At 37.5% G+C, this 25597-nt stretch overlaps 42 non-coding genes across 42 annotated transcripts; 30 read left to right on the top strand and 12 right to left on the bottom strand.

The window, feature by feature from the left end:
* The first annotated feature begins 3 nt into the window (after positions 1-3).
* Positions 4-95, top strand: Trnan-guu (transfer RNA asparagine (anticodon GUU)). Its single transcript is given in 2 exon segments — positions 4-41; positions 60-95. It is a non-coding gene; the product is annotated as a tRNA-Asn (tRNA).
* Positions 96-1654: 1559 nt separating this feature from the next.
* Trnan-guu (transfer RNA asparagine (anticodon GUU)) lies at positions 1655-1746 on the top strand. Its single transcript is given in 2 exon segments — positions 1655-1692; positions 1711-1746. It is a non-coding gene; the product is annotated as a tRNA-Asn (tRNA).
* A 450-nt stretch (positions 1747-2196) lies between these two features.
* Trnai-aau (transfer RNA isoleucine (anticodon AAU)) lies at positions 2197-2270 on the top strand. The gene has a single exon. It is a non-coding gene; the product is annotated as a tRNA-Ile (tRNA).
* Positions 2271-2587: 317 nt separating this feature from the next.
* On the bottom strand, positions 2588-2659 carry Trnae-uuc (transfer RNA glutamic acid (anticodon UUC)). The gene has a single exon. It is a non-coding gene; the product is annotated as a tRNA-Glu (tRNA).
* Positions 2660-3312: 653 nt separating this feature from the next.
* On the top strand, positions 3313-3404 carry Trnat-ggu (transfer RNA threonine (anticodon GGU)). The gene is given in 2 exon segments: positions 3313-3350; positions 3369-3404. It is a non-coding gene; the product is annotated as a tRNA-Thr (tRNA).
* A 447-nt stretch (positions 3405-3851) lies between these two features.
* Positions 3852-3925, top strand: Trnai-aau (transfer RNA isoleucine (anticodon AAU)). The gene has a single exon. It is a non-coding gene; the product is annotated as a tRNA-Ile (tRNA).
* Positions 3926-4241: 316 nt separating this feature from the next.
* On the bottom strand, positions 4242-4313 carry Trnae-uuc (transfer RNA glutamic acid (anticodon UUC)). Its single transcript has one exon. It is a non-coding gene; the product is annotated as a tRNA-Glu (tRNA).
* Positions 4314-4966: 653 nt separating this feature from the next.
* Trnan-guu (transfer RNA asparagine (anticodon GUU)) lies at positions 4967-5058 on the top strand. Its single transcript is given in 2 exon segments — positions 4967-5004; positions 5023-5058. It is a non-coding gene; the product is annotated as a tRNA-Asn (tRNA).
* A 447-nt stretch (positions 5059-5505) lies between these two features.
* Positions 5506-5579, top strand: Trnai-aau (transfer RNA isoleucine (anticodon AAU)). The gene has a single exon. It is a non-coding gene; the product is annotated as a tRNA-Ile (tRNA).
* Positions 5580-5895: 316 nt separating this feature from the next.
* Trnae-uuc (transfer RNA glutamic acid (anticodon UUC)) lies at positions 5896-5967 on the bottom strand. Its single transcript has one exon. It is a non-coding gene; the product is annotated as a tRNA-Glu (tRNA).
* Positions 5968-6619: 652 nt separating this feature from the next.
* On the top strand, positions 6620-6711 carry Trnan-guu (transfer RNA asparagine (anticodon GUU)). Its single transcript is given in 2 exon segments — positions 6620-6657; positions 6676-6711. It is a non-coding gene; the product is annotated as a tRNA-Asn (tRNA).
* A 446-nt stretch (positions 6712-7157) lies between these two features.
* Positions 7158-7231, top strand: Trnai-aau (transfer RNA isoleucine (anticodon AAU)). Its single transcript has one exon. It is a non-coding gene; the product is annotated as a tRNA-Ile (tRNA).
* Positions 7232-7547: 316 nt separating this feature from the next.
* On the bottom strand, positions 7548-7619 carry Trnae-uuc (transfer RNA glutamic acid (anticodon UUC)). Its single transcript has one exon. It is a non-coding gene; the product is annotated as a tRNA-Glu (tRNA).
* Positions 7620-8272: 653 nt separating this feature from the next.
* Trnan-guu (transfer RNA asparagine (anticodon GUU)) lies at positions 8273-8364 on the top strand. The gene is given in 2 exon segments: positions 8273-8310; positions 8329-8364. It is a non-coding gene; the product is annotated as a tRNA-Asn (tRNA).
* A 447-nt stretch (positions 8365-8811) lies between these two features.
* Positions 8812-8885, top strand: Trnai-aau (transfer RNA isoleucine (anticodon AAU)). Its single transcript has one exon. It is a non-coding gene; the product is annotated as a tRNA-Ile (tRNA).
* A 316-nt stretch (positions 8886-9201) lies between these two features.
* On the bottom strand, positions 9202-9273 carry Trnae-uuc (transfer RNA glutamic acid (anticodon UUC)). Its single transcript has one exon. It is a non-coding gene; the product is annotated as a tRNA-Glu (tRNA).
* Positions 9274-9926: 653 nt separating this feature from the next.
* Positions 9927-10018, top strand: Trnan-guu (transfer RNA asparagine (anticodon GUU)). The gene is given in 2 exon segments: positions 9927-9964; positions 9983-10018. It is a non-coding gene; the product is annotated as a tRNA-Asn (tRNA).
* Positions 10019-10465: 447 nt separating this feature from the next.
* Trnai-aau (transfer RNA isoleucine (anticodon AAU)) lies at positions 10466-10539 on the top strand. Its single transcript has one exon. It is a non-coding gene; the product is annotated as a tRNA-Ile (tRNA).
* Positions 10540-10855: 316 nt separating this feature from the next.
* On the bottom strand, positions 10856-10927 carry Trnae-uuc (transfer RNA glutamic acid (anticodon UUC)). Its single transcript has one exon. It is a non-coding gene; the product is annotated as a tRNA-Glu (tRNA).
* Positions 10928-12119: 1192 nt separating this feature from the next.
* On the top strand, positions 12120-12193 carry Trnai-aau (transfer RNA isoleucine (anticodon AAU)). Its single transcript has one exon. It is a non-coding gene; the product is annotated as a tRNA-Ile (tRNA).
* A 316-nt stretch (positions 12194-12509) lies between these two features.
* Trnae-uuc (transfer RNA glutamic acid (anticodon UUC)) lies at positions 12510-12581 on the bottom strand. Its single transcript has one exon. It is a non-coding gene; the product is annotated as a tRNA-Glu (tRNA).
* A 653-nt stretch (positions 12582-13234) lies between these two features.
* On the top strand, positions 13235-13326 carry Trnan-guu (transfer RNA asparagine (anticodon GUU)). Its single transcript is given in 2 exon segments — positions 13235-13272; positions 13291-13326. It is a non-coding gene; the product is annotated as a tRNA-Asn (tRNA).
* Positions 13327-13892: 566 nt separating this feature from the next.
* Trnai-aau (transfer RNA isoleucine (anticodon AAU)) lies at positions 13893-13966 on the top strand. Its single transcript has one exon. It is a non-coding gene; the product is annotated as a tRNA-Ile (tRNA).
* Positions 13967-14950: 984 nt separating this feature from the next.
* Trnan-guu (transfer RNA asparagine (anticodon GUU)) lies at positions 14951-15042 on the top strand. The gene is given in 2 exon segments: positions 14951-14988; positions 15007-15042. It is a non-coding gene; the product is annotated as a tRNA-Asn (tRNA).
* Positions 15043-15483: 441 nt separating this feature from the next.
* On the top strand, positions 15484-15557 carry Trnai-aau (transfer RNA isoleucine (anticodon AAU)). The gene has a single exon. It is a non-coding gene; the product is annotated as a tRNA-Ile (tRNA).
* Positions 15558-15873: 316 nt separating this feature from the next.
* Positions 15874-15945, bottom strand: Trnae-uuc (transfer RNA glutamic acid (anticodon UUC)). Its single transcript has one exon. It is a non-coding gene; the product is annotated as a tRNA-Glu (tRNA).
* Positions 15946-16541: 596 nt separating this feature from the next.
* Positions 16542-16633, top strand: Trnan-guu (transfer RNA asparagine (anticodon GUU)). Its single transcript is given in 2 exon segments — positions 16542-16579; positions 16598-16633. It is a non-coding gene; the product is annotated as a tRNA-Asn (tRNA).
* Positions 16634-17082: 449 nt separating this feature from the next.
* Trnai-aau (transfer RNA isoleucine (anticodon AAU)) lies at positions 17083-17156 on the top strand. The gene has a single exon. It is a non-coding gene; the product is annotated as a tRNA-Ile (tRNA).
* Positions 17157-17472: 316 nt separating this feature from the next.
* On the bottom strand, positions 17473-17544 carry Trnae-uuc (transfer RNA glutamic acid (anticodon UUC)). The gene has a single exon. It is a non-coding gene; the product is annotated as a tRNA-Glu (tRNA).
* Positions 17545-18140: 596 nt separating this feature from the next.
* Positions 18141-18232, top strand: Trnan-guu (transfer RNA asparagine (anticodon GUU)). Its single transcript is given in 2 exon segments — positions 18141-18178; positions 18197-18232. It is a non-coding gene; the product is annotated as a tRNA-Asn (tRNA).
* Positions 18233-18681: 449 nt separating this feature from the next.
* On the top strand, positions 18682-18755 carry Trnai-aau (transfer RNA isoleucine (anticodon AAU)). Its single transcript has one exon. It is a non-coding gene; the product is annotated as a tRNA-Ile (tRNA).
* Positions 18756-19739: 984 nt separating this feature from the next.
* Trnan-guu (transfer RNA asparagine (anticodon GUU)) lies at positions 19740-19831 on the top strand. Its single transcript is given in 2 exon segments — positions 19740-19777; positions 19796-19831. It is a non-coding gene; the product is annotated as a tRNA-Asn (tRNA).
* Positions 19832-20280: 449 nt separating this feature from the next.
* On the top strand, positions 20281-20354 carry Trnai-aau (transfer RNA isoleucine (anticodon AAU)). The gene has a single exon. It is a non-coding gene; the product is annotated as a tRNA-Ile (tRNA).
* Positions 20355-20670: 316 nt separating this feature from the next.
* Trnae-uuc (transfer RNA glutamic acid (anticodon UUC)) lies at positions 20671-20742 on the bottom strand. The gene has a single exon. It is a non-coding gene; the product is annotated as a tRNA-Glu (tRNA).
* Positions 20743-21395: 653 nt separating this feature from the next.
* On the top strand, positions 21396-21487 carry Trnan-guu (transfer RNA asparagine (anticodon GUU)). Its single transcript is given in 2 exon segments — positions 21396-21433; positions 21452-21487. It is a non-coding gene; the product is annotated as a tRNA-Asn (tRNA).
* Positions 21488-21936: 449 nt separating this feature from the next.
* On the top strand, positions 21937-22010 carry Trnai-aau (transfer RNA isoleucine (anticodon AAU)). Its single transcript has one exon. It is a non-coding gene; the product is annotated as a tRNA-Ile (tRNA).
* A 316-nt stretch (positions 22011-22326) lies between these two features.
* Trnae-uuc (transfer RNA glutamic acid (anticodon UUC)) lies at positions 22327-22398 on the bottom strand. Its single transcript has one exon. It is a non-coding gene; the product is annotated as a tRNA-Glu (tRNA).
* A 653-nt stretch (positions 22399-23051) lies between these two features.
* On the top strand, positions 23052-23143 carry Trnan-guu (transfer RNA asparagine (anticodon GUU)). The gene is given in 2 exon segments: positions 23052-23089; positions 23108-23143. It is a non-coding gene; the product is annotated as a tRNA-Asn (tRNA).
* A 447-nt stretch (positions 23144-23590) lies between these two features.
* Positions 23591-23664, top strand: Trnai-aau (transfer RNA isoleucine (anticodon AAU)). Its single transcript has one exon. It is a non-coding gene; the product is annotated as a tRNA-Ile (tRNA).
* Positions 23665-23980: 316 nt separating this feature from the next.
* On the bottom strand, positions 23981-24052 carry Trnae-uuc (transfer RNA glutamic acid (anticodon UUC)). Its single transcript has one exon. It is a non-coding gene; the product is annotated as a tRNA-Glu (tRNA).
* Positions 24053-24705: 653 nt separating this feature from the next.
* On the top strand, positions 24706-24797 carry Trnan-guu (transfer RNA asparagine (anticodon GUU)). The gene is given in 2 exon segments: positions 24706-24743; positions 24762-24797. It is a non-coding gene; the product is annotated as a tRNA-Asn (tRNA).
* Positions 24798-25244: 447 nt separating this feature from the next.
* Positions 25245-25318, top strand: Trnai-aau (transfer RNA isoleucine (anticodon AAU)). The gene has a single exon. It is a non-coding gene; the product is annotated as a tRNA-Ile (tRNA).
* The last annotated feature ends 279 nt before the right edge of the window (positions 25319-25597 follow it).

Below are 25597 nucleotides of genomic sequence, written 5' to 3'. Positions count from 1 at the left end.
TCGGTCTCTGTGGCGCAATCGGTCAGCGCGTTCGGCTGTTACCTCTTATACTGATGGGTACCGAAAGGTTGGTGGTTCAAGCCCACCCAGGGACGCTGTCTATTATTTAAAAAATGAATCCTTTCTATCTGTGTGTTCCCTCGGATGAAATCCATTTAATATTAAGGAATAGCAAGTCTATCTTTAATTTATGTTTCCTAGAGTCAAACAGATACTACAAAAACAAATGTCGCTGACAGGATTTAGTACTTCGTAACTGAAAGTTGCTATCTCGTTCCTCTACTGTTTATTCACACAATTAATCGATGGTGACTAAAATATCAAATGAAAAACTTCTCCCTCACTCTATATGCATAGACGAATTCCACTTTTCCATAAGGAATAGCCCAACGGCGATTTTAGTACTTTCCTATCAGCGCTTTTGACTCGTGTGAGAAAAGTACTTTCTTAGTTAAAAAAATAACATTTCACAACTTCATTTTTGAAGACAATTACTGTAAGAATTTCAATGAAATTGGCTGAGTATATTCAAGAGAACGTATGGCCGGTTAGCTCAGTTGGTTAGAGCGTCGTGCGAATAACGAGAATGTCGCGGGTTCGATCCCCGTACTGGCCAGTGTCTTATTAACCGTTAATCTCAAAGAATGACACGTGACTTAAAGTTAGGTGAAAGTGTTGTGCTGTTATATTATTGTACTCGTGACATTCCCATATTTGCATGCATCTTCACCATCATCCTTCTTAACAACTACAACAGTTAAATCGATAAATTATCAGGTTAAACCCCACTAATCACATTCTGGAAAGTTTTTGTGAAGGTAATATATTCTTTAGTCACTCCAGAAATACAGCCTAAAGTGTAAAGCTTCACCATTATCTTTCTGACGTTTCAAAACTAAAACTGACCTGATCTTTGTTTGAAGAAAAGTTTCCCAGACCGGGAATCGAACCCGGGCGTCCTGGGTGAAAGCCTGGAATCCTAACCCCTAGACCATCTGGGAATACTATTACTTTGGCAGAAGTATTATCTAATAAATTGGTGTTACCTCAATGTAGCGCTACTGAAGTAATATCCGCGTAGTTTTCTTCGTTAGTATTTGTAATACTTCATGTACTTCTGTCTTCTGTATACAGCTGATGTCTTTGTGTTATGTTGGAAATATCACTGAAAAACTATTCCTATCCAAAATTAATTTATTATAAGGCTGACACTGTAATGGCCACATGGTTCTTCACGAACAACCTACCCAGTCACTGTCGCTTTTACAACTGTAACAATCAATGATTTGACATATGAAACCTCACTAATGATCCTTCTGAAAGAAATCAAAAATTTAAAATATTTGGTATAAAGAGTTTCCCAGACCGGGAATAGAACCCGGGCCGCATGGGTGAGAGCCTGAAATGCTAACGCCTAGTCCTTCTGGGATATCGGCAGAAATGACCTACTCTCTCCACTGAACTAATATCCATGCTGTCTTCGAGGTCAGTATTTTAAATACTTCATGTAATTCTTTCTTAAATGTATAAATTATGTGTTTTGTTGTGTTGAGAAAATCATTTAAAACCAATGTAATTTAATGCAGATTACCAAAAAATATTGTACATTTCGAATCTTTTATAAAAACAAATTAACAAACCATAGTCCGTCTCGGTCTCTGTGGCGCAATCGGTCAGCGCGTTCGGCTGTTACCTCTTATACTGATGGGTACCGAAAGGTTGGTGGTTCAAGCCCACCCAGGGACGCTGTCTATTATTTAAGAAAAGGAATCCTTTCTATCTGTTTGTTCTCTCGGATGAAATCCATTTAATACTAAGGAATAGCAATTCTATCTTTAATTTCTGTTTCCTAGAGTCAAACAGATACTACAAAAAACAAATGTCGCTGACAGAATTTAGTACTTCGCAACTGAAAGATGCTATCTCGTTCCTCCACTGTTTCTTCACACAATTAATCGATGGTGACTAAAATATCAAATGAAAAACTTCTCCCTCACTCAATATGCATAGACGAATTCCACTTTTCCATAAGGAATAGCCCAACGGCGATTTTAGTACTTTCCTATCAGCGCTTTTGACTCGTGTGAGAAAAGTACTTTCTTAGTTAAAAAAATAACATTTCACAACTTCATTTTTGAAGACAATTACTGTAAGAGTTTCAATGAGATTTGTCTGGGTATATTCAAGAGAACGTATGGCCGGTTAGCTCAGTTGGTTAGAGCGTCGTGCGAATAACGCGAATGTCGCGGGTTCGATCCCCGTACTGGCCAGTGTCTTATTAACCGTTAATCTCAAAGAATGACACGTGACTTAAAGTTAGGTGAAAGTGTTGTGCTGTTATATTATTGTACTCGTGACATTCCCATATTTGCATGCATCTTCACCATCATCCTTCTTAACAACTACAACAGTTAAATCGATAAATTATCAGGTTAAACCCCACTAATCACATTCTGGAAAGTTTTTGTTAAGGTAATATATTCTTTAGTCACTCGAGAAATACAGCCTAAAGAGTAAAGCTTCACCATTATCTTTCTGACGTTTCAAAACTAAAACTGACCTACCTGATCTTTGTTTGAAGAAAAGTTTCCCAGACCGGGAATCGAACCCGGGCCGCCTGGGTGAAAGCCAGGAATCCTAACCCCTAGACCATCTGGGAATACGATTACTTTGGCAGAAGTATTATCTAATAAATTGGTGTTACCTCAATGTAGCGCTACTGAAGAAATATCCGCGTAGTTTTCTTCGTCAGTATTTGTAATACTCCATGTACTTCTGTCTTCTGTATACAGCTGATATCTTTGTTTTATGTTGGAAATATCACTGAAAAACTATTCCTATCCAAAATTAATTTATTATAAGGCTGACACTGTAATGGCCACATGGTTCTTCACGAACAACCTACCCAGTCACTGTCGCTTTTACAACTGTAACAATTAATGATTTGACATATAAAACCTCACTAATGATCCCTCTGAAAGAAATCAAAAATTTAAAATATTTGGTATAAAGAGTTTCCCAGACCGGGAATAGAACCCGGGCCGCATGGGTGAGAGCCTGAAATCCTAACGCCTAGTTCATCTGGGATATCGGCAGAAATGACCTACTCTCTCCACTTAACTAATATCCATGCTGTCTTCGAGGTCAGTATTTTAAATACTTCATGTAATTCTTTCTTAAATTTATAAATTATGTGTTTTGTTGTGTTGTGAAAATCATTTAAAACCAATGTAATTTAATGCAGATTACCAAAAAATATTGGACATTTCGAATCTTTTATAAAAACAAATTAACAAACCATAGTCCGTGTCGGTCTATGTGGCGCAATCGGTCAGCGCGTTCGGCTGGTACCTCTTATACTGATGGGTACCGAAAGGTTGGTGGTTCAAGCCCACCCAGGGACGCTGTCTATTATTTAAAAAATGAATCCTTTCTATCTGTGTGTTCCCTCGGATGAAATCCATTTAATATTAAGGAATAGCAAGTCTATCTTTAATTTCTGTTTCCTAGAGTCAAACAGATACTACAAAAACAAATGTCGCTGACAGAATTTAGTACTTCGTAACTGAAAGATGCTATCTCGTTCCTCTACTGTTTCTTCACACAATTAATCCATGGTGACTAAAATATCAAATGAAAAACTTCTCCCTCACTCTATATGCTTAGACGAATTCCACTTTTCCACAAGGAATAGCCCAACGGCGATTTCAGTACTTTCCTATCAGCGCTTTTGACTCGTGTGAGAAAAGTACTTTTTTAGTTAAAAAAATAACATTTCACAACTTCCTTTTTGGAGACAATTACTGTAAGAGTCTTAATGAAATTGGCTGAGTATATTCAATAGAACATATGGCCGGTTAGCTCAGTTGGTTAGAGCGTCGTGCTAATAACGCGAATGTCGCGGGTTCGATCCCCGTACTGGCCAGAGTCTTATTAACCGTTAATCTCAAAGAATGACACGGGCTTGAAGTTAGGTGAAAGTGTTGTGCTGTTATATTATTGTACTCGTGACATTCCCATATTTGCATGCATCTTTACGATCATCCTCCTTAACAACTACAACAGTTAAATCGATAAATTATCAGGTTAAACCCCACTAATCACATTCTGGAAAGTTTTTGCAAAGGTAATATATTCTTTAGTCACTCGAGAAATACAGCCTAAAGAGTAAAGCTTCACCATTATCTTTCTGACGTTTCAAAACTAAAACTGACCTACCTGATCTTTGTTTGAAGAAAAGTTTCCCAGACCGGGAATCGAACCCGGGCCGCCTGGGTGAAAGCCAGGAATCCTAACCCCTAGACCATCTGGGAATACGATTACTTTGGCAGAAGTATTATCTAATAAATTGGTGTTACCTCAATGTAGCGCTACTGAAGTAATATCCGCGTAGTTTTCTTCGTCATTATTTGAAATACTCCATGTACTTCTGTCTTCTGTATACAGCTGATATCTTTGTTTTATGTTGGAAATATCACTGAAAAACTATTCCTATCCAAAATTAATTTATTATAAGGCTGACACTGTAATGGCCACATGGTTCTTCACGAACAACCTGCCAAGTCACTGTCGCTTTTACAACTGTAACAATCAATGATTTGACATATAAAACCTCACTAATGATCCTTCTGAAGGAAATCAAAAATTTAAAATATTTGGTATAAAGAGTTTCCCAGACCGGGAAAAGAACCCGGGCCGCATGGGTGAGAGCCTGAAATCCTAACGCCTAGTTCATCTGGGATATCGGCAGAAATGACCTACTCTCTCCACTGAACTAATATCCATGCTGTCTTCGAGGTCAGTATTTTAAATACTTCATGTAATTCTTTCTTAAATTTATAAATTATGTGTTTTGTTGTGTTGAGAAAATCATTTAAAACCAATGTAATTTAATGCAGATTACCAAAAAATATTGGACATTTCGAATCTTTTATAAAAACAAATTAACAAACCATAGTCCGTGTCGGTCTCTGTGGCGCAATCGGTCAGCGCGTTCGGCTGTTACCTCTTATACTGATGGGTACCGAAAGGTTGGTGGTTCAAGCCCACCCAGGGACGCTGTCTATTATTTAAAAAATGAATCCTTTCTATCTGTGTGTTCCCTCGGATGAAATCCATTTAATATTAAGGAATAGCAAGTCTATCTTTAATTTCTGTTTCCTAGAGTCAAACAGATACTACAAAAACAAATGTCGCTGACAGAATTTAGTACTTCGTAACTGAAAGATGCTATCTCGTTCCTCTACTGTTTTTTCACACAATTAATCCATGGTGACTAAAATATCAAATGAAAAACTTCTCCCTCACTCTATATGCTTAGACGAATTCCACTTTTCCACAAGGAATAGCCCAACGGCGATTTCAGTACTTTCCTATCAGCGCTTTTGACTCGTGTGAGAAAAGTACTTTCTTAGTTAAAAAAATAACATTTCACAACTTCCTTTTTGAAGACAATTACTGTAAGAGTCCTAATGAAATTGGCTGAGTATATTCAATAGAACATATGGCCGGTTAGCTCAGTTGGTTAGAGCGTCGTGCTAATAACGCGAATGTCGCGGGTTGGATCCCCGTACTGGCCAGTGTCTTATTAGCCGTTAATCTCAAAGAATGACACGGGCTTGAAGTTAGGTGAAAGTGTTGTGCTGTTATATTATTGTACTCGTGACATTCCCATATTTGCATGCATCTTTACGATCATCCTCCTTAACAACTACAACAGTTAAATCGATAAATTATCAGGTTAAACCCCACTAATCACATTCTGGAAAGTTTTTGTTAAGGTAATATATTCTTTAGTCACTCGAGAAATACAGCCTAAAGAGTAAAGCTTCACCATTATCTTTCTGACGTTTCAAAACTAAAACTGACCTACCTGATTTTTGTTTGAAGAAAAGTTTCCCAGACCGGGAATCGAACCCGGGCCGCCTGAGTGAAAGCCAGGAATCCTAACCCCTAGACCATCTGGGAATACGATTACTTTGGCAGAAGTATTATCTAATAAATTGGTGTTACCTCAATGTAGCGCTACTGAAGTAATATCCGCGTAGTTTTCTTTGTCAGTATTTGAAATACTTCATGTACTTCTGTCTTCTGTATACAGCTGATATCTTTGTTTTATGTTGGAAATATCACTGAAAAACTATTCCTATCCAAAATTAATTTATTATAAGGCTGACACTGTAATGGCCACATGGTTCTTCACGAACAACCTACCCAGTCACTGTCGCTTTTACAACTGTAACAATCAATGATTTGACATATAAAACCTCACTAATGATCCTTCTGAAAGAAATCAAAAATTTAAAATATTTGGTATAAAGAGTTTCCCAGACCGGGAATAGAACCCGGGCCGCATGGGTGAGAGCCTGAAATCCTAACGCCTAGTTCATCTGGGATATCGGCAGAAATGACCTACTCTCTCCACTGAACTAATATCCATGCTGTCTTCGAGGTCAGTATTTTAAATACTTCATGTAATTCTTTCTTAAATTTATAAATTATGTGTTTTGTTGTGTTGAGAAAATCATTTAAAACCAATGTAATTTAATGCAGATTACCAAAAAATATTGGACATTTCGAATCTTTTATAAAACAAATTAACAAACCATAGTCCGTGTCGGTCTCTGTGGCGCAATCGGTCAGCGAGTTCGGCTGTTACCTCTTATACTGATGGGTACCGAAAGGTTGGTGGTTCAAGCCCACCCAGGGACGCTGTCTATTATTTAAAAAATGAATCCTTTCTATCTGTGTGTTCCCTCGGATGAAATCCATTTAATATTAAGGAATAGCAAGTCTATCTTTAATTTCTGTTTCCTAGAGTCAAACAGATACTACAAAAACAAATGTCGCTGACAGAATTTAGTACTTCGTAACTGAAAGATGCTATCTCGTTCCTCTACTGTTTCTTCACACAATTAATCCATGGTGACTAAAATATCAAATGAAAAACTTCTCCCTCACTCTATATGCTTAGACGAATTCCACTTTTCCACAAGGAATAGCCCAACGGCGATTTCAGTACTTTCCTATCAGCGCTTTTGACTCGTGTGAGAAAAGTACTTTCTTAGTTAAAAAAATAACATTTCACAACTTCCTTTTTGAAGACAATTACTGTAAGAGTCTTAATGAAATTGGCTGAGTATATTCGATAGAATAATGGCCAGTTAGCTCAGTTGGTTAGAGCGTCGTGCTAATAACGCGAATGTCGCGGGTTCGATCCCCGTACTGGCCAGTATCTTATTAACCGTTAATCTCAAAGAATGACACGGGCTTGAAGTTAGGTGCAAGTGTTGTGCTGTTATATTATTGTACTCGTGACATTCCCATATTTGCATGCATCTTTACGATCATCCTCCTTAACAACTACAACAGTTAAATCGATAAATTATCAGGTTAAACCCCACTAATCACATTCTGGAAAGTTTTTGTTAAGGTAATATATTCTTTAGTCACTCGAGAAATACAGCCTAAAGAGTAAAGCTTCACCATTATCTTTCTGACGTTTGAAAACTAAAACTGACCTACCTGATCTTTGCTTGAAGAAAAGTTTCCCAGACCGGGAATCGAACCCGGGCCGCCTGGGTGAAAGCCAGGAATCCTAACCCCTAGACCATCTGGGAATACGATTACTTTGGCAGAAGTATTATCTAATAAATTGGTGTTACCTCAATGTAGCGCTACTGAAGTAATATCCGCGTAGTTTTCTTCGTCATTATTTGAAATACTTCATGTACTTCTGTCTTCTGTATACAGCTGATATCTTTGTTTTATGTTGGAAATATCACTGAAAAACTATTCCTATCCAAAATTAATTTATTATAAGGCTGACACTGTAATGGCCACATGGTTCTTCACGAACAACCTACCAAGTCACTGTCGCTTTTACAACTGTAACAATCAATGATTTGACATATAAAACCTCACTAATGATCCTTCTGAAAGAAATCAAAAATTTAAAATATTTGGTATAAAGAGTTTCCCAGACCGGGAATAGAACCCGGGCCGCATGGGTGAGAGCCTGAAATCCTAACGCCTAGTTCATCTGGGATATCGGCAGAAATGACCTACTCTCTCCACTGAACTAATATCCATGCTGTCTTCGAGGTCAGTATTTTAAATACTTCATGTAATTCTTTCTTAAATTTATAAATTATGTGTTTTGTTGTGTTGAGAAAATCATTTAAAACCAATGTAATTTAATGCAGATTACCAAAAAATATTGGACATTTCGAATCTTTTATAAAAACAAATTAACAAACCATAGTCCGTGTCGGTCTCTGTGGCGCAATCGGTCAGCGCGTTCGGCTGTTACCTCTTATACTGATGGGTACCGAAAGGTTGGTGGTTCAAGCCCACCCAGGGACGCTGTCTATTATTTAAAAAATGAATCCTTTCTATCTGTGTGTTCCCTCGGATGAAATCCATTTAATATTAAGGAATAGCAAGTCTATCTTTAATTTCTGTTTCCTAGAGTCAAACAGATACTACAAAAACAAATGTCGCTGACAGAATTTAGTACTTCGTAACTGAAAGATGCTATCTCGTTCCTCTACTGTTTCTTCACACAATTAATTCATGGTGACTAAAATATCAAATGAAAAACTTCTCCCTCACTTTATATGCTTAGACGAATTCCACTTTTCCACAAGGAATAGCCCAACGGCGATTTCAGTACTTTCCTATCAGCGCTTTTGACACGTGTGAGAAAAGTACTTTCTTAGTTAAAAAAATAACATTTCACAACTTCCTTTTTGAAGACAATTACTGTAAGAGTCCTAATGAAATTGGCTGAGTATATTCAATAGAACATATGGCCGGTTAGCTCAGTTGGTTAGAGCGTCGTGCTAATAACGCGAATGTCGCGGGTTGGATCCCCGTACTGGCCAGTATCTTATTAGCCGTTTATCTCAAAGAATGACACGGGCTTGAAGTTAGGTGAAAGTGTTGTGCTGTTATATTATTGTACTCGTGACATTCCCATATTTGCATGCATCTTTACGATCATCCTCCTTAACAACTACAACAGTTAAATCGATAAATTATCAGGTTAAACCCCACTAATCACATTCTGGAAAGTTTTTGTTAAGGTAATATATTCTTTAGTCACTCGAGAAATACAGCCTAAAGAGTAAAGCTTCACCATTATCTTTCTGACGTTTCAAAACTAAAACTGACCTACCTGATTTTTGTTTGAAGAAAAGTTTCCCAGACCGGGAATCGAACCCGGGCCGCCTGAGTGAAAGCCAGGAATCCTAACCCCTAGACCATCTGGGAATACGATTACTTTGGCAGAAGTATTATCTAATAAATTGGTGTTACCTCAATGTAGCGCTACTGAAGTAATATCCGCGTAGTTTTCTTTGTCAGTATTTGAAATACGTCATGTACTTCTGTCTTCTGTATACAGCTGATATCTTTGTTTTATGTTGGAAATATCACTGAAAAACTATACCTATCCAAAATTAATTTATTATAAGGCTGACACTGTAATGGCCACATGGTTCTTCACGAACAACCTACCCAGTCACTGTCGCTTTTACAACTGTAACAATCAATGATTTGACATATAAAACCTCACTAATGATCCTTCTGAAAGAAATCAAAAATTTAAAATATTTGGTATAAAGAGTTTCCCAGACCGGGAATAGAACCCGGGCCGCATGGGTGAGAGCCTGAAATCCTAACGCCTAGTTCATCTGGGATATCGGCAGAAATGACCTACTCTCTCCACTGAACTAATATCCATGCTGTCTTCGAGGTCAGTATTTTAAATACTTCATGTAATTCTTTCTTAAATTTATAAATTATGTGTTTTGTTGTGTTGAGAAAATCATTTAAAACCAATGTAATTTAATGCAGATTACCAAAAAATATTGGACATTTCGAATCTTTTATAAAAACAAATTAACAAACCATAGTCCGTGTCGGTCTCTGTGGCGCAATCGGTCAGCGCGTTCGGCTGTTACCTCTTATACTGATGGGTACCGAAAGGTTGGTGGTTCAAGCCCACCCAGGGACGCTGTCTATTATTTAAAAAATGAATCCTTTCTATCTGTGTGTTCCCTCGGATGAAATCCATTTAATATTAAGGAATAGCAAGTCTATCTTTAATTTCTGTTTCCTAGAGTCAAACAGATACTACAAAAACAAATGTCGCTGACAGAATTTAGTACTTCGTAACTGAAAGATGCTATCTCGTTCCTCTACTGTTTCTTCACACAATTAATCCAGGGTGACTAAAATATCAAATGAAAAACTTCTCGTTCACTTTATATGCTTAGACGAATTCCACTTTTCCACAAGGAAAAGCCCAACGGCGATTTCAGTACTTTCCTATCAGCGCTTTTGACTCGTGTGAGAAAAGTACTTTCTTAGTTAAAAAAATAACATTTCACAACTTCCTTTTTGAAGACAATTACTGTAAGAGTCCTAATGAAATTGGCTGAGTATATTCAATAGAACATATGGCCGGTTAGCTCAGTTGGTTAGAGCGTCGTGCTAATAACGCGAATGTCGCGGGTTCGATCCCCGTACTGGCCAGTGTCTTATTAGCCGTTAATCTCAAAGAATGACACGGACTTGAAGTTAGGTGAAAGTGTTGTGCTGTTATATTATTTTACTCGTGACATTCCCATATTTGCATGCATCTTTACGATCATCCTCCTTAACAACTACAACAGTTAAATCGATAAATTATCAGGTTAAACCCCACTAATCACATTCTGGAAAGTTTTTGTTAAGGTAATATATTCTTTAGTCACTCGAGAAATACAGCCTAAAGAGTAAAGCTTCACCATTATCTTTCTGACGTTTCAAAACTAAAACTGACCTACCTGATCTTTGTTTGAAGAAAAGTTTTCCAGACCGGGAATCGAACCCGGGCCGCCTGGGTGAAAGCCAGGAATCCTAACCCCTAGACCATCTGGGAATACGATTACTTTGGCAGAAGTATTATCTAATAAATTGGTGTTACCTCAATGTAGCGCTACTGAAGTAATATCCGCGTAGTTTTCTTCGTCATTATTTGAAATACTTCATGTACTTCTGTCTTCTGTATACAGCTGATATCTTTGTTTTATGTTGGAAATATCACTGAAAAACTATTCCTATCCAAAATTAATTTATTATAAGGCTGACACTGTAATGGCCACATGGTTCTACACGAACAACCTACCAAGCCACTGTCGCTTTTACAACTGTAACAATCAATGATTTGACATATAAAACCTCACTAATGATCCTTCTGAAAGAAATCAAAAATTTAAAATATTTGGTATAAAGAGTTTCCCAGACCGGGAATAGAACCCGGGACGCATGGGTGAGAGCCTGAAATCCTAACGCCTAGTTCATCTGGGATATCGGCAGAAATGACCTACTCTCTCCACTGAACTAATATCCATGCTGTCTTCGAGGTCAGTATTTTAAATACTTCATGTAATTCTTTCTTAAATTTATAAATTATGTGTTTTGTTGTGTTGAGAAAATCATTTGAAACCAATGTAATTTAATGCAGATTACCAAAAAATATTGGACATTTCGAATCTTTTATAAAAACAAATTAACAAACCATAGTCCGTGTCGGTCTCTGTGGCGCAATCGGTCAGCGCGTTCGGCTGTTACCTCTTATACTGATGGGTACAGAAAGGTTGGTGGTTCAAGCCCACCCAGGGACGCTGTCTATTATTTAAAAAATGAATCCTTTCTATCTGTGAGTTCCCTCGGATGAAATCCATTTAATATTAAGGAAAAGCAAGTCTATCTTTAATTTCTGTTTCCTAGAGTCAAACAAATACTACAAAAACAAATGTCGCTGATAGAATTTAGTACTTCGTAACTGAAAGATGCTATCTCGTTCCTCTACTGTTTCTTCACACAATTAATCCATGGTGACTAAAATATCAAATGAAAAACTTCTCCCTCACTCTATATGCTTAGACGAATTCCACTTTTCCACAAGGAATAGCCCAACGGCGATTTCAGTACTTTCCTATCAGCGCTTTTGACTCGTGTGAGAAAAGTACTTTCTTAGTTAAAAAAATAACATTTCACAACTTCCTTTTTGAAGACAATTACTGTAAGAGTCTTAATGAAATTGGCTGAGTATATTCAATAGAACATATGGCCGGTTAGCTCAGTTGGTTAGAGCGTCGTGCTAATAACGCGAATGTCGCGGGTTCGATCCCCGTATTGGCCAGTGTCTTATTAACCGTTAATCTCAAAGAATGACACGGACTTGAAGTTAGGTGAAAGTGTTGTGCTGATATATTATTTTACTCGTGACATTCCCATATTTGCATGCATCTTTACGATCATCCTCCTTAACAACTACAACAGTTAAATCGATAAATTATCAGGTTAAACCCCACTAATCACATTCTGGAAAGTTTTTGTTAAGGTAATATATTCTGTAGTCACTCGAGAAATACAGCCTAAAGAGTAAAGCTTCACCATTATCTTTCTGACGTTTCAAAACTAAAACTGACCTACCTGATCTTTGTTTGAAGAAAAGTTTCCCAGACCGGGAATCGAACCCAGGCCGCCTGGGTGAAAGCCAGGAATCCTAACCCCTAGACCATCTGGGAATACGATTACTTTGGCAGAAGTATTATCTAATAAATTGGTGTTACCTCAATGTAGCGCTACTGAAGTAATATCCGCGTAGTTTTCTTCGTCATTATTTGAAATACTTCATGTACTTCTGTCTTCTGTATACAGCTGATATCTTTGTTTTATGTTGGAAATATCACTGAAAAACTATTCCTATCCAAAATTAATTTATTATAAGGCTGACACTGTAATGGCCACATGGTTCTACACGAACAACCTACCAAGCCACTGTCGCTTTTACAACTGTAACAATCAATGATTTGACATATAAAACCTCACTAATGATCCTTCTGAAAGAAATCAAAAATTTAAAATATTTGGTATAAAGAGTTTCCCAGACCGGGAATAGAACCCGGGCCGCATGGGTGAGAGCCTGAAATCCTAACGCCTAGTTCATCTGGGATATCGGCAGAAATGACCTACTCTCTCCACTGAACTAATATCCATGCTGTCTTCGAGGTCAGTATTTTAAATACTTCATGTAATTCTTTCTTAAATTTATAAATTATGTGTTTTGTTGTGTTGAGAAAATCATTTGAAACCAATGTAATTTAATGCAGATTACCAAAAAATATTGGACATTTCGAATCTTTTATAAAAACAAATTAACAAACCATAGTCCGTGTCGGTCTCTGTGGCACAATCGGTCAGCGCGTTCGGCTGTTACCTCTTATACTGATGGGTACCGAAAGGTTGGTGGTTCAAGCCCACCCAGGGACGCTGTCTATTATTTAAAAAATGAATCTGAGTATGAGCTGAGTATATTCAATAGAACATATGGCCGGTTAGCTCAGTTGGTTAGAGCGTCGTGCTAATAACGCGAATGTCGCGGGTTCGCTGTCTATTATTTAAAAAATGAATCCTTTCTATCTGTGAGTTCCCTCGGATGAAATCCATTTAATATTAAGGAATAGCAAGTCTATCTTTAATTTCTGTTTCCTAGAGTCAAACAAATACTACAAAAACAAATGTCGCTGATAGAATTTAGTACTTCGTAACTGAAAGATGCTATCTCGTTCCTCTACTGTTTCTTCACACAATTAATCCATGGTGACTAAAATATCAAATGAAAAACTTCTCCCTCACTCTATATGCTTAGACGAATTCCACTTTTCCACAAGGAATAGCCCAACGGCGATTTCAGTACTTTCCTATCAGCGCGATTTTGACTCGTGTGAGAAAAGTACTTTCTTAGTTAAAAAAATAACATTTCACAACTTCCTTTTTGAAGACAATTACTGTAAGAGTCTTAATGAAATTGGCTGAGTATATTCAATAGAACATATGGCCGGTTAGCTCAGTTGGTTAGAGCGTCGTGCTAATAACGGGAATGTCGCGGGTTCGATCCCCGTACTGGCCAGTGTCTTATTAACCGTTAATCTCAAAGAATGACACGGACTTGAAGTTAGGTGAAAGTGTTGTGCTGTTATATTATTGTACTCGTGACATTCCCATATTTGCATGCATCTTTACGATCATCCTCCTTAACAACTACAACAGTTAAATCGATAAATTATCAGGTTAAACCCCACTAATCACATTCTGGAAAGTTTTTGTTAAGGTAATATATTCTTTAGTCACTCGAGAAATACAGCCTAAAGAGTAAAGCTTCACCATTATCTTTCTGACGTTTCAAAACTAAAACTGACCTACCTGATCTTTGTTTGAAGAAACGTTACCCAGACCGGGAATCGAACCCGGGCCGCCTGGGTGAAAGCCAGGAATCCTAACCCCTAGACCATCTGGGAATACGATTACTTTGGCAGAAGTATTATCTAATAAATTGGTGTTACCTCAATGTAGCGCTACTGAAGTAATATCCGCATAGTTTTCTTCGTCGGTATTTGAAATACTTCATGTACTTCTGTCTTCTGTATACAGCTGATATCTTTGTTTTATGTTGGAAATATCACTGAAAAACTATTCCTATCAAAAATTAATTTATTATAAGGCCGACACTGTAATGGCCACATGGTTCTTCACGAACAACCTACCCAGTCACTGTCGCTTTTACAACTGTAACAATCAATGATTTGGTATAAAGAGTTTCCCAGACCGGGAATAGAACCCGGGCCGCATGGGTGAGAGCCTGAAATCCTAACGCCTAGTTCATCTGGGATATCGGCAGAAATGACCTACTCTCTCCACTGAACTAATATCCATGCTGTCTTCGAGGTCAGTATTTTAAATACTTCATGTAATTCTTTCTTAAATTTATAAATTATGTGTTTTGTTGTGTTGAGAAAATCATTTGAAACCAATGTAATTTAATGCAGATTACCAAAAAATATTGGACATTTCGAATCTTTTATAAAAACAAATTAACAAACCATAGTCCGTGTCGGTCTCTGTGGCGCAATCGGTCAGCGCGTTCGGCTGTTACCTCTTATGCTGATGGGTACCGAAAGGTTGGTGGTTCAAGCCCACCCAGGGACGCTGTCTATTATTTAAAAAATAAATCCTTTCTATCTGTGTGTTCCCTCGGATGAAATCCATTTAATATTAAGGAATAGCAAGTCTATCTTTAATTTCTGTTTCCTAGAGTCAAACAGATACTACAAATGTCGCTGATAGAATTTAGTACTTCGTAACTGAAAGATGCTATCTCGTTCCTCTACTGTTTCTTCTCACAATTAATCCATGGTGACTAAAATAGCAAATGAAAAACTTCTCCCTCACTCTATATGCTTAGACGAATTCCACTTTTCCACAAGGAATAGCCCAACGGCGATTTCAGTACTTTCCTATCAGCGCTTTTGACTCGTGTGAGAAAAGTACTTTCTTAGTTAAAAAAATAACATTTCACAACTTCCTTTTTGAAGACAATTACTGTAAGAGTCTTAATGAAATTGGCTGAGTATATTCAATAGAACATATGGCCGGTTAGCTCAGTTGGTTAGAGCGTCGTGCTAATAACGCGAATGTCGCGGGTTCGATCCCCGTACTGGCCAGTGTCTTATTAGCCGTTAATCTCAAAGAATGACACGGACTTGAAGTTAGGTGAAAGTGTTGTGCTGTTATATTATTGTACTCGTGACATTCCCATATTTGCATGCATCTTTACGATCATCCTCCTTAACAACTACAACAGTTAAATCGATAAATTATCAGGTTAAACCCCACTAATCACATTCTGGAAAGTTTTTGTTAAGGTAATATATTCTTTAGTCACTCGAGAAATACAGCCTAAAGAGTAAAGCTTCACCATTATCTTTCTGACGTTTCAAAACTAAAACTGACCTACCTGATCTTTGTTTGAAGAAAAGTCTCCCAGACCGGGAATCGAACCCGGGCCGCCTGGGTGAAAGCCAGGAATCCTAACCCCTAGACCATCTGGGAATACGATTACTTTGGCAGAAGTATTATCTAATAAATTGGTGTTACTTCAATGTAGCGCTACTGAAGTAATATCCGCGTAGTTTTCTTCGTCATTATTTGAAATACTTCATGTACTTCTGTCTTCTATATACAGCTGATATCTTTGTTTTATGTTGGAAATATCACTGAAAAACTATTCCTATCAAAAATTAATTTATTATAAGGCTGACACTGTAATGGCCACATGGTTCTTCACGAACAACCTACCCAGTCACTGTCGCTTTTACAACTGTAACAATCAATGATTTGGTATAAAGAGTTTCCCAGACCGGGAATAGAACCCGGGCCGCATGGGTGAGAGCCTGAAATCCTAACGCCTAGTTCATCTGGGATATCGGCAGAAATGACCTACTCTCTCCACTGAACTAATATCCATGCTGTCTTCGAGGTCAGTATTTTAAATACTTCATGTAATTCTTTCTTAAATTTATAAATTATGTGTTTTGTTGTGTTGAGAAAATCATTTGAAACCAATGTAATTTAATGCAGATTACCAAAAAATATTGGACATTTCGAATCTTTTATAAAAACAAATTAACAAACCATAGTCCGTGTCGGTCTCTGTGGCGCAATCGGTCAGCGCGTTCGGCTGTTACCTCTTATACTGATGGGTACCGAAAGGTTGGTGGTTCAAGCCCACCCAGGGACGCTGTCTATTATTTAAAAAATGAATCCTTTCTATCTGTGTGTTCCCTCGGATGAAATCCATTTAATATTAAGGAATAGCAAGTCTATCTTTAATTTATGTTTCCTAGAGTCAAACAGATACTACAAAAACAAATGTCGCTGATAGAATTTAGTACTTCGTAACTGAAAGATGCTATCTCGTTCCTCTACTGTTTCTTCACACAATTAATCCATGGTGACTAAAATATCAAATGAAAAACTTCTCCCTCACTCTATATGCTTAGACGAATTCCACTTTTCCACAAGGAATAGCCCAACGGCGATTTCAGTACTTTCCTATCAGCGCGATTTTGACTCGTGTGAGAAAAGTACTTTCTTAGTTAAAAAAATAACATTTCACAACTTCCTTTTTGAAGACAATTACTGTAAGAGTCTTAATGAAATTGGCTGAGTATATTCAATAGAACATATGGCCGGTTAGCTCAGTTGGTTAGAGCGTCGTGCTAATAACGCGAATGTCGCGGGTTCGATCCCCGTACTGGCCAGTGTCTTAATAACCGTTAATCTCAAAGAATGACACGGACTTGAAGTTAGGTGAAAGTGTTGTGCTGTTATATTATTGTACTCGTGACATTCCCATATTTGCATGCATCTTTACGATCATCCTCCTTAACAACTACAACAGTTAAATCGATAAATTATCAGGTTAAACCCCACTAATCACATTCTGGAAAGTTTTTGTTAAGGTAATATATTCTTTAGTCACTCGAGAAATACAGCCTAAAGAGTAAAGCTTCACCATTATCTTTCTGACGTTTCAAAACTAAAACTGACCTACCTGATCTTTGTTTGAAGAAAAGTTTCCCAGACCGGGAATCGAACCCGGGCCGCCTGGGTGAAAGCCAGGAATCCTAACCCCTAGACCATCTGGGAATACGATTACTTTGGCAGAAGTATTATCTAATAAATTGGTGTTACCTCAATGTAGCGCTACTGAAGTAATATCCGCATAGTTTTCTTCGTCGGTATTTGAAATACTTCATGTACTTCTGTCTTCTGTATACAGCTGATATCTTTGTTTTATGTTGGAAATATCACTGAAAAACTATTCCTATCAAAAATTAATTTATTATAAGGCCGACACTGTAATGGCCACATGGTTCTTCACGAACAACCTACCCAGTCACTGTCGCTTTTACAACTGTAACAATCAATGATTTGGTATAAAGAGTTTCCCAGACCGGGAATAGAACCTGGGCCGCATGGGTGAGAGCCTGAAATCCTAACGCCTAGTTCATCTGGGATATCGGCAGAAATGACCTACTCTCTCCACTGAACTAATATCCATGCTGTCTTCGAGGTCAGTATTTTAAATACTTCATGTAATTCTTTCTTAAATTTATAAATTATGTGTTTTGTTGTGTTGAGAAAATCATTTGAAACCAATGTAATTTAATGCAGATTACCAAAAAATATTGGACATTTCGAATCTTTTATAAAAACAAATTAACAAACCATAGTCCGTGTCGGTCTCTGTGGCGCAATCGGTCAGCGCGTTCGGCTGTTACCTCTTATACTGATGGGTACCGAAAGGTTGGTGGTTCAAGCCCACCCAGGGACGCTGTCTATTATTTAAAAAATGAATCCTTTCTATCTGTGTGTTCCCTCGGATGAAATCCATTTAATATTAAGGAATAGCAAGTCTATCTTTAATTTATGTTTCCTAGAGTCAAACAGATACTACAAAAACAAATGTCGCTGATAGAATTTAGTACTTCGTAACTGAAAGATGCTATCTCGTTCCTCTACTGTTTCTTCACACAATTAATCCATGGTGACTAAAATATCAAATGAAAAACTTCTCCCTCACTCTATATGCTTAGACGAATTCCACTTTTCCACAAGGAATAGCCCAACGGCGATTTCAGTACTTTCCTATCAGCGCGATTTTGACTCGTGTGAGAAAAGTACTTTCTTAGTTAAAAAAATAACATTTCACAACTTCCTTTTTGAAGACAATTACTGTAAGAGTCTTAATGAAATTGGCTGAGTATATTCAATAGAACATATGGCCGGTTAGCTCAGTTGGTTAGAGCGTCGTACTAATGACGCGAATGTCGCGGGTTCGATCCCCGTACTGGCCAGTGTCTTATTAACCGTTAATCTCAAAGAATGACACGGACTTGAAGTTAGGTGAAAGTGTTGTGCTGTTATATTATTGTACTCGTGACATTCCCATATTTGCATGCATCTTTACGATCATCCTCCTTAACAACTACAACAGTTAAATCGATAAATTATCAGGTTAAACCCCACTAATCACATTCTGGAAAGTTTTTGTTAAGGTAATATATTCTTTAGTCACTCGAGAAATACAGCCTAAAGAGTAAAGCTTCACCATTATCTTTCTGACGTTTCAAAACTAAAACTGACCTACCTGATCTTTGTTTGAAGAAAAGTTTCCCAGACCGGGAATCGGACCCGGGCCGCCTGGGTGAAAGCCAGGAATCCTAACCCCTAGACCATCTGGGAATACGATTACTTTGGCAGAAGTATTATCTAATAAATTGGTGTTACCTCAATGTAGCGCTACTGAAGTAATATCCGCATAGTTTTCTTCGTCGGTATTTGAAATACTTCATGTACTTCTGTCTTCTGTATACAGCTGATATCTTTGTTTTATGTTGGAAATATCACTGAAAAACTATTCCTATCAAAAATTAATTTAATATAAGGCCGACACTGTAATGGCCACATGGTTCTTCACGAACAACCTACCCAGTCACTGTCGCTTTTACAACTGTAACAATCAATGATTTGGTATGAAGAGTTTCCCAGACCGGGAATAGAACCCGGGCCGCATGGGTGAGAGCCTGAAATCCTAACGCCTAGTTCATCTGGGATATCGGCAGAAATGACCTACTCTCTCCACTGAACTAATATCCATGCTGTCTTCGAGGTCAGTATTTTAAATACTTCATGTAATTCTTTCTTAAATTTATAAATTATGTGTTTTGTTGTGTTGAGAAAATCATTTGAAACCAATGTAATTTAATGCAGATTACCAAAAAATATTGGACATTTCGAATCTTTTATAAAAACAAATTAACAAACCATAGTCCGTGTCGGTCTCTGTGGCGCAATCGGTCAGCGCGTTCGGCTGTTACCTCTTATACTGATGGGTACCGAAAGGTTGGTGGTTCAAGCCCACCCAGGGACGCTGTCTATTTTTTAAAAAATGAATCCTTTCTATCTGTGTGTTCCCTCGGATGAAATCCATTTAATATTAAGGAATAGCAAGTCTATCTTTAATTTATGTTTCCTAGAGTCAAACAGATACTACAAAAACAAATGTCGCTGATAGAATTTAGTACTTCGTAACTGAAAGATGCTATCTCGTTCCTCTACTGTTTCTTCACACAATTAATCCATGGTGACTAAAATATCAAATGAAAAACTTCTCCCTCACTCTATATGCTTAGACGAATTCCACTTTTCCACAAGGAATAGCCCAACGGCGATTTCAGTACTTTCCTATCAGCGCGATTTTGACTCGTGTGAGAAAAGTACTTTCTTAGTTAAAAAAATAACATTTCACAACTTCCTTTTTGAAGACAATTACTGTAAGAGTCTTAATGAAATTGGCTGAGTATATTCAATAGAACATATGGCCGGTTAGCTCAGTTGGTTAGAGCGTCGTGCTAATAACGCGAATGTCGCGGGTTCGATCCCCGTACTGGCCAGTGTCTTATTAACCGTTAATCTCAAAGAATGACACGGACTTGAAGTTAGGTGAAAGTGTTGTGCTGTTATATTATTGTACTCGTGACATTCCCATATTTGCATGCATCTTTACGATCATCCTCCTTAACAACTACAACAGTTAAATCGATAAATTATCAGGTTAAACCCCACTAATCACATTCTGGAAAGTTTTTGTTAAGGTAATATATTCTTTAGTCACTCGAGAAATACAGCCTAAAGAGTAAAGCTTCACCATTATCTTTCTGACGTTTCAAAACTAAAACTGACCTACCTGATCTTTGTTTGAAGAAAAGTTTCCCAGACCGGGAATCGAACCCGGGCCGCCTGGGTGAAAGCCAGGAATCCTAACCCCTAGACCATCTGGGAATACGATTACTTTGGCAGAAGTATTATCTAATAAATTGGTGTTACCTCAATGTAGCGCTACTGAAGTAATATCCGCGTAGTTTTCTTCGTCATTATTTGAAATACTTCATGTACTTCTGTCTTCTGTATACAGCTGATATCTTTGTTTTATGTTGGAAATATCACTGAAAAACTATTCCTATCCAAAATTAATTTATTATTAGGCTGACACTGTAATGGCCAAATGGTTCTTCACGAACAACCTACCCAGTCACTGTCGCTTTTACAACTGTAACAATCAATGATTTGACATATAAAACCTCACTAATGATCCTTCTGAAAGAAATCAAAAATTTAAAATATTTGGTATAAAGAGTTTCCCAGACCGGGAATAGAACCCGGGCCGCATGGGTGAGAGCCTGAAATCCTAACGCCTAGTTCATCTGGGATATCGGCAGAAATGACCTACTCTCTCCACTGAACTAATATCCATGCTATCTTCGAGGTCAGTATTTTAAATACTTCATGTAATTCTTTCTTAAATTTATAAATTATGTGTTTTGTTGTGTTGAGAAAATCATTTGAAACCAATGTAATTTAATGCAGATTACCAAAAAATATTGGACATTTCGAATCTTTTATAAAAACAAATTAACAAACCATAGTCCGTGTCGGTCTCTGTGGCGCAATCGGTCAGCGCGTTCGGCTGTTACCTCTTATACTGATGGGTACCGAAAGGTTGGTGGTTCAAGCCCACCCAGGGACGCTGTCTATTATTTAAAAAATGAATCCTTTCTATCTGTGTGTTCCCTCGGATGAAATCCATTTAATATTAAGGAATAGCAAGTCTATCTTTAATTTATGTTTCCTAGAGTCAAACAGATACTACAAAAACAGATGTCGCTGATAGAATTTAGTACTTCGTAACTGAAAGATGCTATTTCGTTCCTCTACTGTTTCTTCACACAATTAATCCATGGTGACTAAAATAACAAATGAAAAACTTCTCCCTCACTCTATATGCTTAGACGAATTCCACTTTTCCACAAGGAATAGCCCAACGGCGATTTCAGTACTTTCCTATCAGCGCGATTTTGACTCGTGTGAGAAAAGTACTTTCTTAGTTAAAAAAATAACATTTCACAACTTCCTTTTTGAAGACAATTACTGTAAGAGTCTTAATGAAATTGGCTGAGTATATTCAATAGAACATATGGCCGGTTAGCTCAGTTGGTTAGAGCGTCGTGCTAATAACGCGAATGTCGCGGGTTCGATCCCCGTACTGGCCAGTGTCTTATTAACCGTTAATCTCAAAGAATGACACGGACTTGAAGTTAGGTGAAAGTGTTGTGCTGTTATATTATTGTACTCGTGACATTCCCATATTTGCATGCATCTTTACGAACATCCTCCTTAACAACTACAACAGTTAAATCGATAAATTATCAGGTTAAACCCCACTAATCACATTCTGGAAAGTTTTTGTTAAGGTAATATATTCTTTAGTCACTCGAGAAATACAGCCTAAAGAGTAAAGCTTCACCATTATCTTTCTGACGTTTCAAAACTAAAACTGACCTACCTGATCTTTGTTTGAAGAAAAGTTTCCCAGACCGGGAATCGAACCCGGGCCGCCTGGGTGAAAGCCAGGAATCCTAACCCCTAGACCATCTGGGAATACGATTACTTTGGCAGAAGTATTATCTAATAAATTGGTGTTACCTCAATGTAGCGCTACTGAAGTAATATCCGCGTAGTTTTCTTCGTCATTATTTGAAATACTTCATGTACTTCTGTCTTCTGTATACAGCTGATATCTTTGTTTTATGTTGGAAATATCACTGAAAAACTATTCCTATCCAAAATTAATTTATTATTAGGCTGACACTGTAATGGCCACATGGTTCTTCACGAACAACCTACCCAGTCACTGTCGCTTTTACAACTGTAACAATCAATGATTTGACATATAAAACCTCACTAATGATCCTTCTGAAAGAAATCAAAAATTTAAAATATTTGGTATAAAGAGTTTCCCAGACCGGGAATAGAACCCGGGCCGCATGGGTGAGAGCCTGAAATCCTAACGCCTAGTTCATCTGGGATATCGGCAGAAATGACCTACTCTCTCCACTGAACTAATATCCATGCTGTCTTCGAGGTCAGTATTTTAAATACTGCATGTAATTCTTTCTTAAATTTATAAATTATGTGTTTTGTTGTGTTGAGAAAATCATTTAAAACCAATGTAATTTAATGCAGATTACCAAAAAATATTGGACATTTCGAATCTTTTATAAAAACAAATTAACAAACCATAGTCCGTGTCGGTCTCTGTGGCGCAATCGGTCAGCGTGTTCGGCTGTTACCTCTTATACTGATGGGTACCGAAAGGTTGGTGGTTCAAGCCCACCCAGGGACGCTGTCTATTATTTAAAAAATGAATCCTTTCTATCTGTGTGTTCCCTCGGATGAAATCCATTTAATATTAAGGAATAGCAAGTCTATCTTTAATTTCTGTTTCCTAGAGTCAAACAGATACTACAAAAACAAATGTCGCTGACAGAATTTAGTACTTCGTAACTGAAAGATGCTATCTCGTTCCTCTACTGTTTCTTCACACAATTAATCCATGGTGACTAAAATATCAAATGAAAAACTTCTCCCTCACTCTATATGCTTAGACGAATTCCACTTTTCCACAAGGAATAGCCCAACGGCGATTTCAGTACTTTCCTATCAGCGCTTTTGACTCGTGTGAGAAAAGTACTTTCTTAGTTAAAAAAATAACATTTCACAACTTCCTTTTTGAAGACAATTACTGTAAGAGTCTTAATGAAATTGGCTGAGTATATTCAATAGAACATATGGCCGGTTAGCTCAGTTGGTTAGAGCGTCTTGCTAATAACGCGAATGTCGCGGGTTCGATCCCCGTACTGGCCAGTGTCTTATTAACCGTTAATCTCAAAGAATGACACGGACTTGAAGTTAGGTGAAAGTGTTGTGCTGTTATATTATTGTACTCGTGACATTCCCATATTTGCATGCATCTTCACGATCATCCTCCTTAACAACTACAACAGTTAAATCGATAAATTATCAGGTTAAACCCCACTAATCACATTCTGGAAAGTTTTTGTTAAGGTAATATATTCTTTAGTCACTCGAGAAATACAGCCTAAAGAGTAAAGCTTCACCATTATCTTTCTGACGTTTCAAAACTAAAACTGACCTACCTGATCTTTGTTTGAAGAAAAGTTTCCCAGACCGGGAATCGAACCCGGGCCGCCTGGGTGAAAGCCAGGAATCCTAACCCCTAGACCATCTGGGAATACGATTACTTTGGCAGAAGTATTATCTAATAATTTGGTGTTACCTCAATGTAGCGCTACTGAAGTAATATCCGCGTAGTTTTCTTCGTCATTATTTGAAATACTTCATGTACTTCTGTCTTCTGTATACAGCTGATATCTTTGTTTTATGTTGGAAATATCACTGAAAAACTATTCCTATCCAAAATTAATTTATTATAAGGCTGACACTGTAATGGCCACATGGTTCTTCACGAACAACCTACCAAGCCACTGTCGCTTTTACAACTGTAACAATCAATGATTTGACATATAAAACCTCACTAATGATCCTTCTGAAAGAAATCAAAAATTTAAAATATTTGGTATAAAGAGTTTCCCAGACCGGGAATAGAACCCGGGCCGCTTGGGTGAGAGCCTGAAATCCTAACGCCTAGTTCATCTGGGATATCGGCAGAAATGACCTACTCTCTCCACTGAACTAATATCCATGCTGTCTTCGAGGTCAGTATTTTAAATACTTCATGTAATTCTTTCTTAAATTTATAAATTATGTGTTTTGTTGTGTTGAGAAAATCATTTGAAACCAATGTAATTTAATGCAGATTACCAAAAAATATTGGACATTTCGAATCTTTTATAAAAACAAATTAACAAACCATAGTCCGTGTCGGTCTCTGTGGCGCAATCGGTCAGCGCGTTCGGCTGTTACCTCTTATACCGATGGGTACCGAAAGGTTGGTGGTTCAAGCCCACCCAGGGACGCCGTCTAATATTTAAAAAATGAATCCTTTCTATCTGTGTGTTCCCTCGGATGAAATCCATTTAATATTAAGGAATAGCAAGTCTATCTTTAATTTCTGTTTCCTAGAGTCAAACAGATACTACAAAAACAAATGTCGCTGACAGAATTTAGTACTTCGTAACTGAAAGATGCTATCTCGTTCCTCTACTGTTTCTTCACACAATTAATCCATGGTGACTAAAATACCAAATGAAAAACTTCTCCCTCACTCTATATGCTTAGACGAATTCCACTTTTCCACAAGGAATAGCCCAACGGCGATTTCAGTACTTTCCTATCAGCGCTTTTGACTCGTGTGAGAAAAGTACTTTCTAAGTTAAAAAAATAACATTTCACAACTTCCTTTTTGAAGACAATTACTGTAAGAGTCTTAATGAAATTGGCTGAGTATATTCAATAGAACATATGGCCGGTTAGCTCAGTTGGTTAGAGCGTCGTGCTAATAACGCGAACGTCGCGGGTTCGATCCCCGTACTGGCCAGTGTCTTATTAACCGTTAATCTCAAAGAATGACACGGACTTGAAGTTAGGTGAAAGTGTTGTGCTGTTATATTATTGTACTCGTGACATTCCCATATTTGCATGCATCTTTACGATCATCCTCCTTAACAACTACAACAGTTAAATCGATAAATTATCAGGTTAAACCCCACTAATCACATTCTGGAAAGTTTTTGTTAAGGTAATATATTCTTTAGTCACTCGACAAATACAGCCTAAAGAGTAAAGCTTCACCATTATCTTTCTGACGTTTCAAAAC

Source organism: Styela clava, chromosome 10 (genome assembly GCF_964204865.1).
Source record: "Styela clava chromosome 10, kaStyClav1.hap1.2, whole genome shotgun sequence".
Lineage (NCBI taxonomy): Eukaryota > Metazoa > Chordata > Ascidiacea > Stolidobranchia > Styelidae > Styela > Styela clava.
The sequence above is the reverse complement of the archived record's forward strand: the minus strand, read 5'-3'. Positions and strand labels throughout refer to the sequence as shown.